The following is a 15,623-nucleotide window of genomic DNA, read 5'->3' on the forward strand; positions in this document are numbered from 1 at the left end:
GTCCAAGGCACAAAATCCAGCAAAAAATTCAATATTCAATAACTAAAACTCGAATTTTACTACTTCTTACTGGCTATTACATCAACTTAGAAGCTTCATCTGTGTTCTACTATGGTGCTTTTAGTGAATCAGCATACCGCAGCACGCGACATAGCTTTGCAGACGATAAGTACAACCGTTTCAGAGAGAAGAGCGGCCAATGTGACGATCTGGCTTTAAGTCGATTCGATATCAAATGACGAAAACGGACGGATGTCTAGGTTTTTACCACATATGAACACTTTTCATATTCTCCCGTCCAACTCCGCTGCTAATCCTCCTTTCATGCAGAATCTTAAGGACCTAGCTCATGTCCAAGGCACCAAAGCCAGCTAAAAAGTCAATAATCGATACCTAAAACTTGAATTGTACTACTTCTTACTGGCTATTACATCAACTTAGAAGCTTCATCTGTGTTCTACGATGGTGCTTTTAGTGTCTCCGCATACCGCAGCACGAGATATAGCTTTGCAGACGATAAATGTAACCGTTTCAGACAGAAGTGCGGCTAATGTGACGATCTGGCTTTATGTCGATTCGATAACAAATGAGGAAAACGGACGGATTTCTCAGGTTATAACTACATATGAACACTTTTCACATTCTCCCGTGCAACTCGGCTGCTAGTCCTCCTTTCATGCAGAATGTTAAGGTCCCAGCTCGTGTCCAAGGCACCAAAGCCAGCTAAAAAGTCAATAATCGATACCTAAAACTTTAATTTTACTACTTCTTACTGGATATTGCATCAACTTAGAAGCCTCATCTGTGTTCTACTACGGTGATTTTAGTGTCTCCGCACACCGCAGCACGCGACATTGCTTTGTAGACGATAAGTACAACCGTTTCAGAGAGATGAGCGGCCAATGTGACGATCTGGCTTTAAGTCGGTTCGATAACAAAAGACGAAAACGGACCGATTTCTCAGGTTTTTACTACATATGAACACTTTTCACATTCTCCCGTGCAACTCGGCTGCTCGTCCTCCTTTTATGCAGTATGTTAAGGTCGTAGCTCAAGTCCAAGGCACCAAAGCCAGCTAAAAAGTAAATAATCGATACCTAAAACTTGAATTGTACTATATCTTACTGGCTATTACATCAACTTAGAAGCTTCATCTGTGTTCTACTATGGTGCTTTTACTGTCTCCGCATACCGCAGCACGCGACATAGCTTTGCAGACGATATGTACAACCGTTTCAGAGAGAAGAGCGGCCAATGTGACGATCTGGCTTTAAGTCGATTCGATAACAAATGACGAAAACGGACGTATTTCTCAGGTTTTTACTACATTTGAAGACTTTTCACATTCTCCCGTGCAACTCGGCTGCTAGTCCTCCTTTCATGCAGAATATTAAGGTCCTAGCTCATGTCCAAGGCACCAAAGCCAGCTAAAAATTCAATATTCAATACCTAAAACTTGAATTGTACTACTTCTTACTGGCTATTACATCAACTTAGAAGCTTGATCTGTGTTCTACTATGGTGCTTTTAGTGTCTCAGCATACCGCAGCACGCGTCATAGCTTTGCAGACGATAAGTACCACCGTTTCAGAGAGAAGAGCGGCCAATGTGACGATCTGGCTTTAAGTCGATTCGATAACAAATGACGAAAACGGACGGGTGTCTCAGGTTTTTACTACATATGAACACCTTTCACATTCTCCCGTGCAACTCCGCTGCTAATCCTCCGTTCATGCAGAATCTTAAGGTCCTAGCTCATGTCCAAGTCACCAAAGATAGCTAAAAAGTCAATAATCGATACCTAAAACTTGAATTGTACTACTTCTTACTGGCTATTACATCAACTTAGAAGCTTCATCTGTGTTCTACTATGTTGATTTTAGTGTCTCCGCATACCGCAGCACGCGACATAGCTTTGCAGACGATAAGTACAACCGTTTCAGAGAAGAGCGGCCAATGTGACGATCTGGCTTTAAGTCGATTCGTTAACAAATGAAGAAAACGGACCGATTTCTCAGGTTTTTACTACATATGAACACTTTTCACATTCTCCCGTGCAACAGGGCTGCTAGTCCTCCTTTCATGCAGAATCTTAAGGTCCTAGCTCATGTCCAAGGCACCAAAGCCAGCTAAAAATTCAATATTGAATACCTAAAATTTGAATTGTACTACTTCTTACTGGCTATTACAGCAACTTAGCTTCATCTGTGTTCTACTATGGTGCTTTTAGTGTCTCCGCATACCGCAGCACGCGACATAGCTTTGCAATCGATAAGTACAACCGTTTCAGAGAGCAGAGCGGCCAATCTGACGATCTGGCTTTAAGTCGGTACGATAACAAATGACGAAAACGGACGGATTTCTCGGGTTTTTACTACATGTTAAGACTTTTCACATTCTCCCGTGCAAATCGGCTGCTAGTCCTCCTTTCATGCAGAATGTTAAGGTCCTAGCTCATGTCCAAGGCACCAAAGCCAGCTAAAAAGTCAATAATCGATACCTAAAACTTGAATTGTACTACTTCTTACTGGCTATTACATCAACTTAGAAGCTTCATCTGTGTTCTACTATGGTGATTTTAGTGTCTCCGCATACCGCAGCACGCGACATAGCTTTGCAGACGATAAGTACAACCGTTTCAGAGAGAAGAGCGGCCAATGTGACGATCTGGCTTTAAGTCGATTCGATAACAAATGACGAAAACGGACGGATTTCTCAGGTTTTTACTACATATGAACACTTTTCACATTCTCCCGTGCAACACGGCTGCTAGTCCTCCTTTCATGCAGAATCTTTAGGTCCTAGCTCATGTCCAAGGCACCAATGCCAGCTAAAAAGTCAATAATCGATACCTAAATCTTGAATTGTACTATATCTTACTGGCTATTACATCAACATAGAAGCTTCATCTGTGTTCTGCTATGGTGCTTTTACTGTCTCCGCATACCGCAGCACGCGACATAGCTTTGCAGACGATAAGTACAAGCGTTTCAGAGAGAAGAGCGGCCAATGTGACGATCTGGCTTTAAGTCGATTCGATAACAAATGACGAAAACGGACGGATGTCACAGGTTTTTACTACATATGAACACTTTTCACATTCTCCCGTGCAACTCCGCTGCTAATCCTCCTTTCATGCAGAATCTTAAGGTCCTAGCTCATGTCCAAGGCACCAAAGCTAGCTAAAAAGTCAATAATCGATACCTAAAACTTGAACTGTACTACTTCTTACTGGCTATTACATCAACTTAGAAGCTTCATCTGTGTTCTACTATGGTGCTTTTAGTGTTTCCGTATACCGCAGCACGCGACATAGCTTTGCTGACGATATGTACAAATTTTTCAGAGAGAAGAGCGGCCAATGTGACGATCTGGCTTGAAATCGATTCGATAACAAATGACGAAAACGGACGGATTTCTCAGGTTTTTACTACATATGAACACTTTTCACATTCTCCCGTTCACCTCGGCTGCTAGACCTCCTTTCATGCAGAATCTTCAGGTCGTAGCTCATGTCCAAGGCACCAAAGCCAGCTAAGAAGTCAATAATCGATACCTAAAACTTGAATTGTACTACTTCTTACTGGCTATTACATCAACTTAGCAGCTTCATCTGTGTTCTACTATGGTGCTTTTAGTGTCTCCGCATACCGCAGCACGCGATATAGCTTTGCAGACGATAAGTACAAGCGTTTCAGAGATAAGAGCGGCCAATGTGACGATCTGGCTTTAAGTCGATTCGATAACAAATGACGAAAACGGACGGATTCCTCAGGTTTTTACTACATATGAACACTTTTCATATTCTCCCGTGCAACTCCGCTGCTAATCCTCCTTTCATGCAGAATCTTAAGGTCCTAGCTCATGTCCAAGGCACCAAAGCCAGCTAAAAATTCAATATTGAATACCTAAAACTTGAATTGTACTACTTCTTACTGGGTATTACATCAACTTAGAAGCTTGATCTGTGTTCTACTATGGTGCTTTTTGTGTCTCAGCATACCGCAGCACGCGACATAGCTTTGCAGACGATAAGTATCACCGTTTCAGAGAGAAAAGCGGCTAATGTGACGATCTGGCTTTAAGTCGATTCGATAACAAATGACGAAAACGGACGGATTTCTCGGGTTTTTACTACATGTGAAGACTTTTCACATTCTCCCGTGCAAATCGGCTGCTAGTCCTCCTTTCATGCAGAACGTTAAGGTCCTAGCTCATGTCCAAGTCACCAAAGCCAGCTAAAAATTCAATATTGAATACCTAAAACTTGAATTGTACTACTTCTTTCTGGCTATTACATCAACTTAGAAGCTTCATCTGTGTTCTACTATGGTGCTTTTAGTGTCTCCGCATACCGCAGCACGCGACATAGCTTTGCAGACGATAAGTACAAGTGTTTCAGAGAGAAGAGCGGCCAATGTGACGATCTGGCTTTAAGTCGATTCGGTAAAAAATGACGAAAACGGACAGATTTCTCAGGTTTTTACTACATATGAACACTTTTCACATTCTCCCGTGCAACAGGGCTGCTAGTCCTCCTTTCATGCAGAATCTTAAGGTCCTAGCTCATGTCCAAGTCACCAAAGCCAGCTAAAAATTCAATATTGAATACCTAAAACTTGAATTGTACTACTTCTTTCTGGCTATTACATCAACTTAGAAGCTTCATCTGTGTTCTACTATGGTGCTTTTAGTGTCTCCGCATACCGCAGCACGCGACATAACTTTGCAATGGATAAGTACAACCGTTTCAGAGAGAAGAGCGGCCAATGTGACGATCTGGCTTTAAGTCGATTCGATAACAAATGACGAAAACGGACGGATTTCTCGGGTGTTTACTACATGTGAAGACTTTTCACATTCTCCCGTGCAAATCGGCTGCTAGTCCACCATTCATGCAGAATGTTAAGGTCTTAGCTCATGTCCAAAGCACCAATGCCAGCTAAAAAGTCAATAATCGATACCTAAAACTTGAATTGTACTACTTCTTACTGGCTATTACATCAACTTAAAAGCTTCATCTGTGTTCTACTATGGTGATTTTTGTGTCTCAGCATACCGCAGCACGCGACATAGCTTTGCAGACGATTAATACAACCGTTTCAGAGAGAAGAGCGGCCAATGAGACGATCTGGCTTTAAGTCGATTCGATAACAAATGACGAAAACGGACGGATTTCTCGGGTTTTTACTACATGTGAAAACTTTTCACATTCTCAAGTGCAAATCGGCTGCTAGTCCTCCTTTCATGCAGAATGTTAAGGTCCTAGCTCATGTCCAAGGCACGAAAGTCAGCTAAAAAGTCAGTAATTGATACTTAAAACTTGAATTGTACTACTTCTTCCTTTCTATTACATCAACTTAGAAGCTTCATCTGTGTTCTACTATGGTGCTTTTAGTGTTTCAGCATACCGCAGCACGCGACATAGCTTTGCAGACGATAAGTACAAGCGTTTCAGAGAGAAGAGCGGCCAATGTGACGATCTGGCTTTAAGTCGATTCAATAACAAATGACGAAAACGGACGGATTTCTCAGGTTTTTACTACATTTGAACACTTTTCACATTCGCCCGTGCAACTCGGATGCTAGTCCTCCTTTCATGCAGAATATTAAGGTCCTAGCTCATGTCCAAAGCACCAAAGCCAGCTAAAAATTCAATATTGAATACCTAAAACTTGAATTGTACTACTTCTTACTGGAAATTACATCAACTTAGAAGCTACATCTGTGTTGTACTATGGTGCTCATAGTGTCTCAGCATACCGCAGCACGCGACATAGCTTTGCAGACGATAAGTACAACCGTTTCAGAGAGAAGAGCGGCCAATGTGACGATCTAGCTTTAAGTCGATTCGATAACAAATGACGAAAACGGACGGATTTCTCAGGTTTTTACTACATTTGAACACTTTTCACATTCTCCCGTGCAACAGGGCTGCTAGTCCTCCTTTCATGCAGAATATTAAGGTCCTAGCTCATGTCCAAGGCACCAAAGCCAGCTAAAAATTCAATATTCAATACCTAAAACTTGAATTGTACTACTTCTTACTGGCAGTTACATCAACTTGGAAGCTTCATCTGTGTTCTACTATGGTGCTTTTAGTGTCTCCGCATACCGCAGCACGCGACATAGTTTTGCAGTCGATAAGTACAACCGTTTCAGAGAGAAGAGCGGCCAATGTGACGATCTGGCTTTAAGTCGATTCGATAACAAATGACGAATACGTACGGATTTCTCGGGTTTTTACTACATGTGAAGACTTTTCACATTCTCCCGTGCAAATCGGCTGCTAGTCCTCCTTTCATGCAGAATGTTAAGGTCCTAGCTCATGTCCAAGGCACCAAAGCCAGCTAAAAAGTCAATAATCGATACCTAAAACTTGAATTTTACTACTTCTTACTGGCTATTACATCAACTTAGAAGCTTCATCTGTGTCCTACTATGGTGCTCATAGTGTCTCAGCATACCGCAGCACGCGACATAGCATTGCAGACGATAAGTACAACCGTTTCAGAGAGAAGAGCGGCCAATGTGACGATCTGGCTTTAAGTCGATTCGATAACAAATGACGAAAACGGACGGATTTCTCAGGTTTTTACTACATTTGAACACTTTTCACATTCTCCCGTGCAACACGATGCTAGTCCTGCTTTCATGCAGAATATTAAGGTCCTAGCTTATGTCCAAAGCACCAAAGCCAGCTAAAAATTCAATATTGAATACCTAAAACTTGAATTGTACTACTTCTTACTGGAAATTACATCAACTTAGAAGCTTCATCTGTGTTATACTATGGTGCTCATAGTGTCTCAGCATACCGCAGAACGCGACATAGCTTTGCAGACGATAAGTACAACCGTTTCAGAGAGAAGAGCGGCCAATGTGACGATCTGGCTTTAAGTAGATTCGATAACAAATGACGAAAACGGACCGATTTCTCAGGTTTTTACTACATATGAACACTTTTCACATTCTCCCGTGCAACAGGGCTGCTAGTCCTCCTTTCATGCAGAATATTAAGGTCCTAGCTCATGTCCAAGACACCAAAGCCAGCTAAAAATTCAATATTGAATACCTAAAATTTGAATTGTACTACTTCTTACTGACTATTACATCAACTTAGAAGCTACATCTGTGTTCTACTATGGTGCTTTTAGTGTCTCCGCATACCGCAGCACGCGACATAGCTTTGCAATCGATAAGTACAAACGTTTCAGAGAGAAGTGCGGCCAATGTTACGATCTGGCTTTAAGTCGATTCGATAACAAATGACGAAAACGGACGGACTTCTCGGGTTTTTACTACATGTTAAGACTTTTCACATTCTCCCGTGCAAATCGGCTGCTAGTCCTCCTTTCATGCAGAATGTTAAGGTCCTAGCTCATGTCCAAGGCACCAAAGTCAGCTAAAAAGTCAGTAATTGATACCTAAAACTTGAATTGTACTACTTCTTCCTTTCTATTACATCAACTTAGAAGCTTCATCTGTGTTCTACTATGGTGCTTTTAGTGTCTCAGCATACCGCAGCACGCGACATAGCTTTGCAGACGATAAGTACAAGCGTTCCAGAGAGAAGAGCGGCCAATGTGACGATCTGGCTTTAAGTCGATTCGATAACAAATGACGAAAACGGACGGATTTCTCAGGTTTTTACTACATTTGAATACTTTTCACATTCTCCCGTGCAACTCGGATGCTAGTCCTCCTCTCATGCAGAATATTAAGGTCCTAGCTCATGTCCAAAGCACCAAAGCCAGCTAAAAATTCAATATTGAATACCTAAAACTTGAATTGTACTACTTCTCACTGGAAATTACATCAACTTAGAAGCTTCATCTGTGTTCTACTATGGTGCTCATAGTGTCTCAGCATACCGCAGCACGCGACATAGCTTTGCAGACGATAAGTACAACCGTTTCAGAGAGAAGAGCGGCCAATGTGACGATCTAGCTTTAAGTCGATTCGATAACAAATGACGAAAACGGACGGATTTCTCAGGTTTTTACTACATTTGAACACTTTTCACATTCTCCCGTGCAACTCGGATGCTAGTCCTCCTTTCATGCAGAATCTTAAGGTCCTAGCTCATGTCCAAGGCACCAAAGCCAGCTAAAAATTCAATATTCAATACCTAAAACTTGAATTGTACTACTTCTTACTGGCTATTACATCAACTTAGAAGCTTCATCTGTGTTCTACTATGGTGCTTTTAGTGTCTCCGCATACCGCAGCACGCGACATAGTTTTGCAGTCGATAAGTACAACCGGTTCAGAGAGAAGAGCGGCCAATGTGACGATCTGGCTTTAAGTCGATTCGATAACAAATGACGAATACGGCCGGATTTCTCGGGTTTTTACTACATGTGAAGACTTTTCACATTCTCCCGTGCAAATCGGCTGCTAGTCCTCCTTTCATGCAGAATGTTAAGGTCCTAGCTCATGTCCAAGGCACCAAAGCCAGCTAAAAATTCAATATTGAATACCTAAAACTTGAATTGTACTACTTCTTACTTTCTATTACATCAACTTAGAAGCTTCATCTGTGTTCTACTATGGTGCTTTTAATGTCTCCGCATACCGCAGCACGCGACATAGCTTTGCAATCGATAAGTACAACCGTTTCAGAGAGAAGAGCGGCCAATGTGACGATCTGGCTTTAAGTCGATTCGATAACAAATGACGAAAACGGACGGATTTCTCGGGTTTTTACTACATGTTAAGACTTTTCACATTCTCCCGTGCAAATCGGCTGCTAGTCCTCCTTTCATGCAGAATGTTAAGGTCCCAGCTCATGTCCAAGGCACCAAAGCCAGCTAAAACGTCAATACTCGATACCTAAAACTTGAATTGTACTACTTCTTACTGGCTATTACATCAACTTAGAAGCTTCATCTGTGTTCTACTATGGTGATTTTAGTGTCTCAGCATACCGCAGCACATGACATAGCTTTGCAGACGATAAGTACAACCGTTTCAGAGAGAAGAGCGGCCAATGTGACGATCAGGCTTTAAGTCGATTCGATAACAAATGACGCAAACGGACGGATTTCTCAGGTTTTTACTACATTTGAACACTTTTCTCATTCTCCCGTGCAACTCGGATGCTAGTCCTCCTTTCATGCAGAATATTAACGTCCTAGCTCATGTCCAAGGCACCAAAGCCAGCTAAAAATTCAATATTCAATACCTAAAACTTGAATTGTACTACTTCTTACTGGCTATTACATCAACTTAGAAGCTTCATCTGTGTTCTACTATGGTGCTTTTAGTGTCTCCGCATACCGCAGCATGCGACATAGGTTTGCAGTCGATAAGTACAACCGTTTCAGAGAGAAGAGCGGCCAATGTGACGATCTGGCTTTAAGTCGATTCGATAACAAATGACGAATACGGACGGATTTCTCGGGTTTTTACTACATGTAAAGACTTTTCACATTCTCCCGTGCAAATCGGCTGCTAGTCCTCCTTTCATGCAGAATGTTAAGGCCCTAGCTCATGTCCAAGTCACTAAAGCCAGCTAAAAAGTCAATAATCGATACCTAAAACTTGAATTGTACTACTTCTTCCTTTGTATTACATCAACTTAGAAGCTTCATCTGTGTTCTGCTATGGTGCTTTTAGTGTCTCCGCATACCGCAGCACGCGACATAGCTTTGCAGACGATAAGTACGAGCGTTTCAGAGAGAAGAGCGGTCAATGTGACGATCTGGCTTTAAGTCGATTCGATAACAAATGACGAAAACGGACGGATGTCTCAGGTTTTTACTACATATGAACACTATTCACATTCTCCCGTGCAACTCGGCTGCTAGTCCTCCTTTCATGCAAAATCTTAATTTCCTAGCTGATGTCCAAGGCACCAAAGAAGGGTAAAAAGTCAATAACCGATACCTAAAACTTGAATTGTACTACTTCTTACTGGCTATTACATCAACTTAGAAGCTTCATCTGTGTTCTACTATGGTGCTTTTAGTGTCTCCGCATACCGCAGCACGCGACATATCTTTGCAGACGATAAGTACAACCGTTTCAGAGAGAAGAGCGGCCAATGTGACGATATGACTTTAAGTCGATTCGATAACAAATGACGAAAACGGACGGATTTCTCAGGTTTTTACTACATTTGAACACTTTTCACATTTTCCCGTTCAACTCGGCTGCTAGTCCTCCTTTCATGCAGAATCTTAAGGTCCTAGCTCATGTCCAAGGCACCAAAGCCAGCTAAAACGTCAATAATCGATAACTAAAACTTGTATTGTACTACTTCTTACTGGCTATTACATCAACTTAGAAGCTTCATCTGTGTTCTACTATGGTGCTTTTAGTGTCTCCGCATACCGCAGCACGCGACATAGCTTTGCAATCGATAAGTACAACCGTTTCAGAGAGAAGAGCGGCCAATGTGACGATCTGGCTTTAAGTCGATTCGATAACAAATGACGAAAACAGACGGATTTCTCAGGTTTTTACTACATATGAACACTTTTCACATTCTCCCGTGCAAATCGGCTGCTATTCCTATTTTCATACAGAATGTTAAGTTCCTAGCTCATGTCCAAGGCACCAAAGCCAGCTAAAAATTCAATATTGAATACCTAAAACTTGAATTGTACTACTTCTTACTGAAAATTACATCAACTTAGAAGCTTCATCTGTGTTCTACTATGGTGCTTTTAGTGTCTCCGCATACCGCAGCACGCGACATAGCTTTGCAATCGATAAGTACAACCGTTTCAGAGAGCAGAGCGGCCAATCTGACGATCTGGCTTTAAGTCGATTCGATATCAAATGACGAAAACGGACGGATTTCTCGGGTTTTTACTACATGTTAAGACTTTTCACATTCTCCCGTGCAAATCCGCTGCTAGTCCTCCTTTCATGCAGAATGTTAAGGTCCTAGCTCATGTCCAAGGCACCAAAGCCAGCTAAAAAGTCAATAATCGATACCTAAAACTTGAATTGTACTACTTCTTACTGGCTATTACATCAACGTAGAAGCTTCATCTGTGTTCTACTATGGTGATTTTAGTGTCTCAGCATACCGCAGCACGCGACATAGCTTTGCAGACGATAAGTACAACCGTTACAGAGAGAAGAGCGGCCAATATGCCGATCTGGCTTTAAGTCGATTCGATAACAAATGACGAAAACGGACGGATTTCTCAGGTTTTTACTACATATGAACACTTTTCACATTCTCCCGTGCAACAGGGCTGCTAGTCCTCCTTTCATGCAGAATCTTAAGGTCCTAGCTCATGTCCAAGGCACCAAAGCCAGCTAAAAATTCAATATTGAATACCTAAAACTTGAATTGTACTACTTCTTACTGAAAATTACATCAACTTAGAAGCTTCATCTGTGCTCTACTATGGTGCTCATAGTGTCTCAGCATACCGCAGCACGCGACATACCTTTGCAGACGATAAGTACAACCGTTTCAGAGAGAAGAGCGGCTAATGTGACGATCTAGCTTTAAGTTGATTCGATAACAAATGACGAAAACGGACAGATTTCTCAGGTTTTTACTACATATGAACACTTTTCACATTCTCCCGTGCAACTCCGCTGCTAATCCTCCGTTCATGCAGAATCTTAAGGTCCTAGCTCATGTGCAAGGCACCAAAGATAGCTAAAAAGTCAATAATCGATACCTAAAACTTGAATTGTACTTCTTCTTACTGGCTATTACATCAACTTAGAAGCTTCATCTGTGTTCTACTATGGTGCTTTTAGTGTCTCCGCATACCGCAGCACGCGACATAGCTTTGCAGACGATAAGTACAACCGTTTCAGAGAGAAGAGCGGCCAATGTGACGATCAGGCTTTAAGTCGATTCGATAACAAATGACGAAAACGGACGGATTTCTCAGGTTTTTACTACATTTGAACACTTTTCACATTCTCCCGTGCAACTCGGCTGCTAGTCCTCCTTTCATGCAGAATCTTAAGGTCCTAGCTCATGTCCAAGGCACCAAAGCCAGCTAAAAATTCAATATTGAATACCTAAAACTTTAATTGTACTACGTCTTACTGGCTATTACATCAACTTAGAAGCTTCATCTGTGTTCTACTATGGTGCTTTTAGTGTCTCCGCATACCGCAGCATGCGACATAGTTTTGCAGTCGATAAGTACAACCGTTTCAGAGAGAAGAGCGGCCAATGTGACGATCTGGCTTTAAGTCGATTCGATAACAAATGACGAATACCGACGGATTACTCAGGTTTTTACTACATGTGAAGACTTTTCACATTCTCTCGTGCAAATCGGCTGCTAGTCCTCCTTTCATGCAGAATGTTAAGGTCCTAGCTCATGTCCAAGGCACCAAAGACAGCTAAAAAGTCAATAATCGATACCTAAAACTTGTATTGTACTACTTCTTACTGGCTATTACATCAACTTAGAAGTTTCATCTGTGTTCTACTATGGTGCTTTTAGTGTCTCCGCATACCGCAGCACGCGACATAGCTTTGCAGACGATAAGTTAAACCGTTTCAGAGAGAAGAGCGGCCAATGTGCCGATATGACTTTAAGTCGATTCGATAACAAATGACGAAAACGGACGGATTTCTCAGGTTTTTACTACATTTGAACACTTTTCACATTTTCTTGTGCAACTCGGCTGCTAGTCCTCCTTTCATGCAGAATCTTAAGGTCCTAGCTCATGTCCAAGGCACCAAAGCCAGCTAAAACGTCAATAATCGATAACTAAAACTTGTATTGTACTACTTCTTACTGGCTATTACATCAACTTAGAAGTTTCATCTGTGTTCTACTATGGTGCTTTTAGTGTCTCCGCATACCGCAGCACGCGACATAGCTTTGCAATTGATAAGTACAACCGTTTCAGAGAGAAGAGCGGCCAATGTGACGATCTGGCTTTAAGTCGATTCGATAACAAATGACGAAAACGGACGGATTTCTCAGGTTTTTACTACATATGAACACTTTTCACATTCTCCTGTGCAACTCGGCTGCTAGTCCTCCTTTCATGCAGAATCTTAAGGTCCTAGCTCAAGTCCAAGGCACCAAAGCCAGCTAAAAAGTCAATATTCAATACCTAAAACTTGAATTGTACTACTTCTTACTGGCTATTACATCAACTTAGAAGCTTCATCTGTGTTCTGCTATGGTGCTTTTAGTGTCTCAGCATGCCGCAGCACGCGACATAGCTTTGCAGACGATAAGTACAACCGTTTCAGAGAGAAGAGCGGCCAATGTGACGATCTGGCTTTAAGTCGATTCGATAACAAATGACGAAAACGGACGGATTTCTCAGGTTTTTACTACATATGAACACTTTTCACATTCTCCCGTGCAACTCGGCTACTAGTCCTCCTTCATGCAAAATCTTAATTTCCTAGCTCATGTCCAAAGCACCAAAGAAGGGTAAAAAGTCAATAACCGATACCTAAAACTTTAATTGTACTACTTCTTACTGGCTATTACATCAACTTAGAAGCATTATCTGTGTTCTACTATGGTGCTTTTAGTGTGTCCGCATACCGCAGAACGCCACAAAGCTTTGCAAACGATAAGTACAACCGTTTCAGAGAGAAGAGCGGCCAATGTGACGATCTGGCTTTAAGTTGATTCGATAACAAATGACGAAAACGGACGGATGTCTCAGGTTTTTACTACATATGAACACTTTTCACATTCTCCCGTGCAACTCGGCTGCTAGTCCTCCTTCATGCAATATCTTAATTTCCTAGCTCATGTCCAAGGCACCAAAGAAGGGTAAAAAGTCAATAACCGATACCTAAAACTTGAATTGTACTACTTCTTACTGGCTATTACATCAACTTAGAAGCTTCATCTGTGTTCTACTATGGTGCTTTTAGTGTGTCCGCATACCGCAGCACGCGACATAGCTTTGCAGACGATAAGTACAACTTTTTCAGAGAGAAGAGCGGCCAATGAGACGATCTGGCTTGAAGTCGATTCGATAACTAATGACGAAAACGGACGGATTTCTCAGGTTTTTAATACGTATGAACACTTTTCACATTCTCCCGTGCAACTCGGCTGCTAGTCCTCATTTCATGCAGAATCTTAAGGTCCTAGCTCATGTCCAAGGCACCAAAGCCAGCTAAAAAGTCAATAATCGATACCTAAAACTTGAATTGTACTACTTCTTACTGGCTATTACATCAACTTAGAAGCTTCATCTGTGTTCTACTATGGTGCTTTTAGTGTCTCCGCATACCGCAGCACGCGACATAGCTTTGCAATCGATAAGTACAACCGTTTCAGAGAGAAGAGCGGCCAATGTGACGATCTGGCTTTAAGTCGATTCGATAACAAATAACGAAAACGGACGGATATCTCAGGTTTTTACTACATATGAACACTTTTCACATTCTCCCGTGCAAATCGGCTGCCAGTCCTCCTTTCATGCAGAATCTCAAGGTCCTAGCTCATGTCCAAGGCACCAAAGCCAGCTAAAAAGTCAATAATCGATACCTAAAACTTGAATTGTTCTATATCTTACTGGCTATTACATCAACTTAGAAGCATCATCTGTGTTCTACTATGGTGCTTTTACTGTCTCCGCATACCGCAGAACGCCACATAGCTTTGCAGACGATAAGTACAACCGTTTCAGAGAGAAGAGCGGCAAATGTGACGATCTGGCTTTAAGTCGATTCGATAACAAATGACGAAAACGGACGGATCTCTCGGGTTTTTACTACATGTTAGGACTTTTCACATTCTCCCGTGCAAATCGGCTGCTAGTCCTCCTTTCATGCAGAATGTTAAGGTCCTAGCTCATGTCCAAGGCACCAAAGCCAGCTATAAAGTCAATAATCGATACCTAAAACTTGAATTGTACTACTTCTTACTGGCTATTACATCAACTTAGAAGCTTCATCTGTGTTTTACTATGGTGCTTTTAGTGTCTCCGCATACCGCAGCACGCGACATAGCTTTGCAGACGATAAGTACAACTGTTTCAGAGAGAAGAGCGGCCAATGTGACGATCTGGCTTTAAGTCGATTCGATAACAAATGACGAAAACGGACGGATTTCTCAGGTTTTTACTACATATGAACACTTTTCACATTCTCCTGTGCAACTCGGCTGCTAGTCCTCCTTTCATGCAGAATCTTAAGGTCCTAGCTCAAGTCCAAGGCACCAAAGCCAGCTAAAAAGTCAATATTCAATACCTAAAACTTGAATTGTACTACTTCTTACTGGCTATTACATCAACTTAGAAGCTTCATCTGTGTTCTGCTATGGTGCTTTTAGTGTCTCAGCATGCCGCAGCACGCGACATAGCTTTGCACACGATAAGTACAACCGTTTCAGAGAGAAGAGCGGCCAATGTGACGATCTGGCTTTAAGTCGATTCGATAACAAATGACGAGAACGGACGGATTTCTCAGGTTTTTAATACATATGAACACTTTTCACATTCTCCCGTGCAAATCGGCTGCCAGTCCTCCTTTCATGCAGAATCTTAAGGTCCTAGCTCATGTCCAAGGCACCAAAGCCAGCTAAAAAGTCAATAATCGATACCTAAAACTTGAATTGTACTATATCTTACTGGCTATTACATCAACTTAGAAGCATCATCTGTGTTCTACTATGGTGCTTTTACTGTCTCCGCATACCGCAGAA

This window comes from Schistocerca gregaria, unplaced genomic scaffold (genome assembly GCF_023897955.1).
Source record: "Schistocerca gregaria isolate iqSchGreg1 unplaced genomic scaffold, iqSchGreg1.2 ptg000199l, whole genome shotgun sequence".
Classification (NCBI taxonomy): Eukaryota; Metazoa; Arthropoda; class Insecta; order Orthoptera; family Acrididae; genus Schistocerca; species Schistocerca gregaria.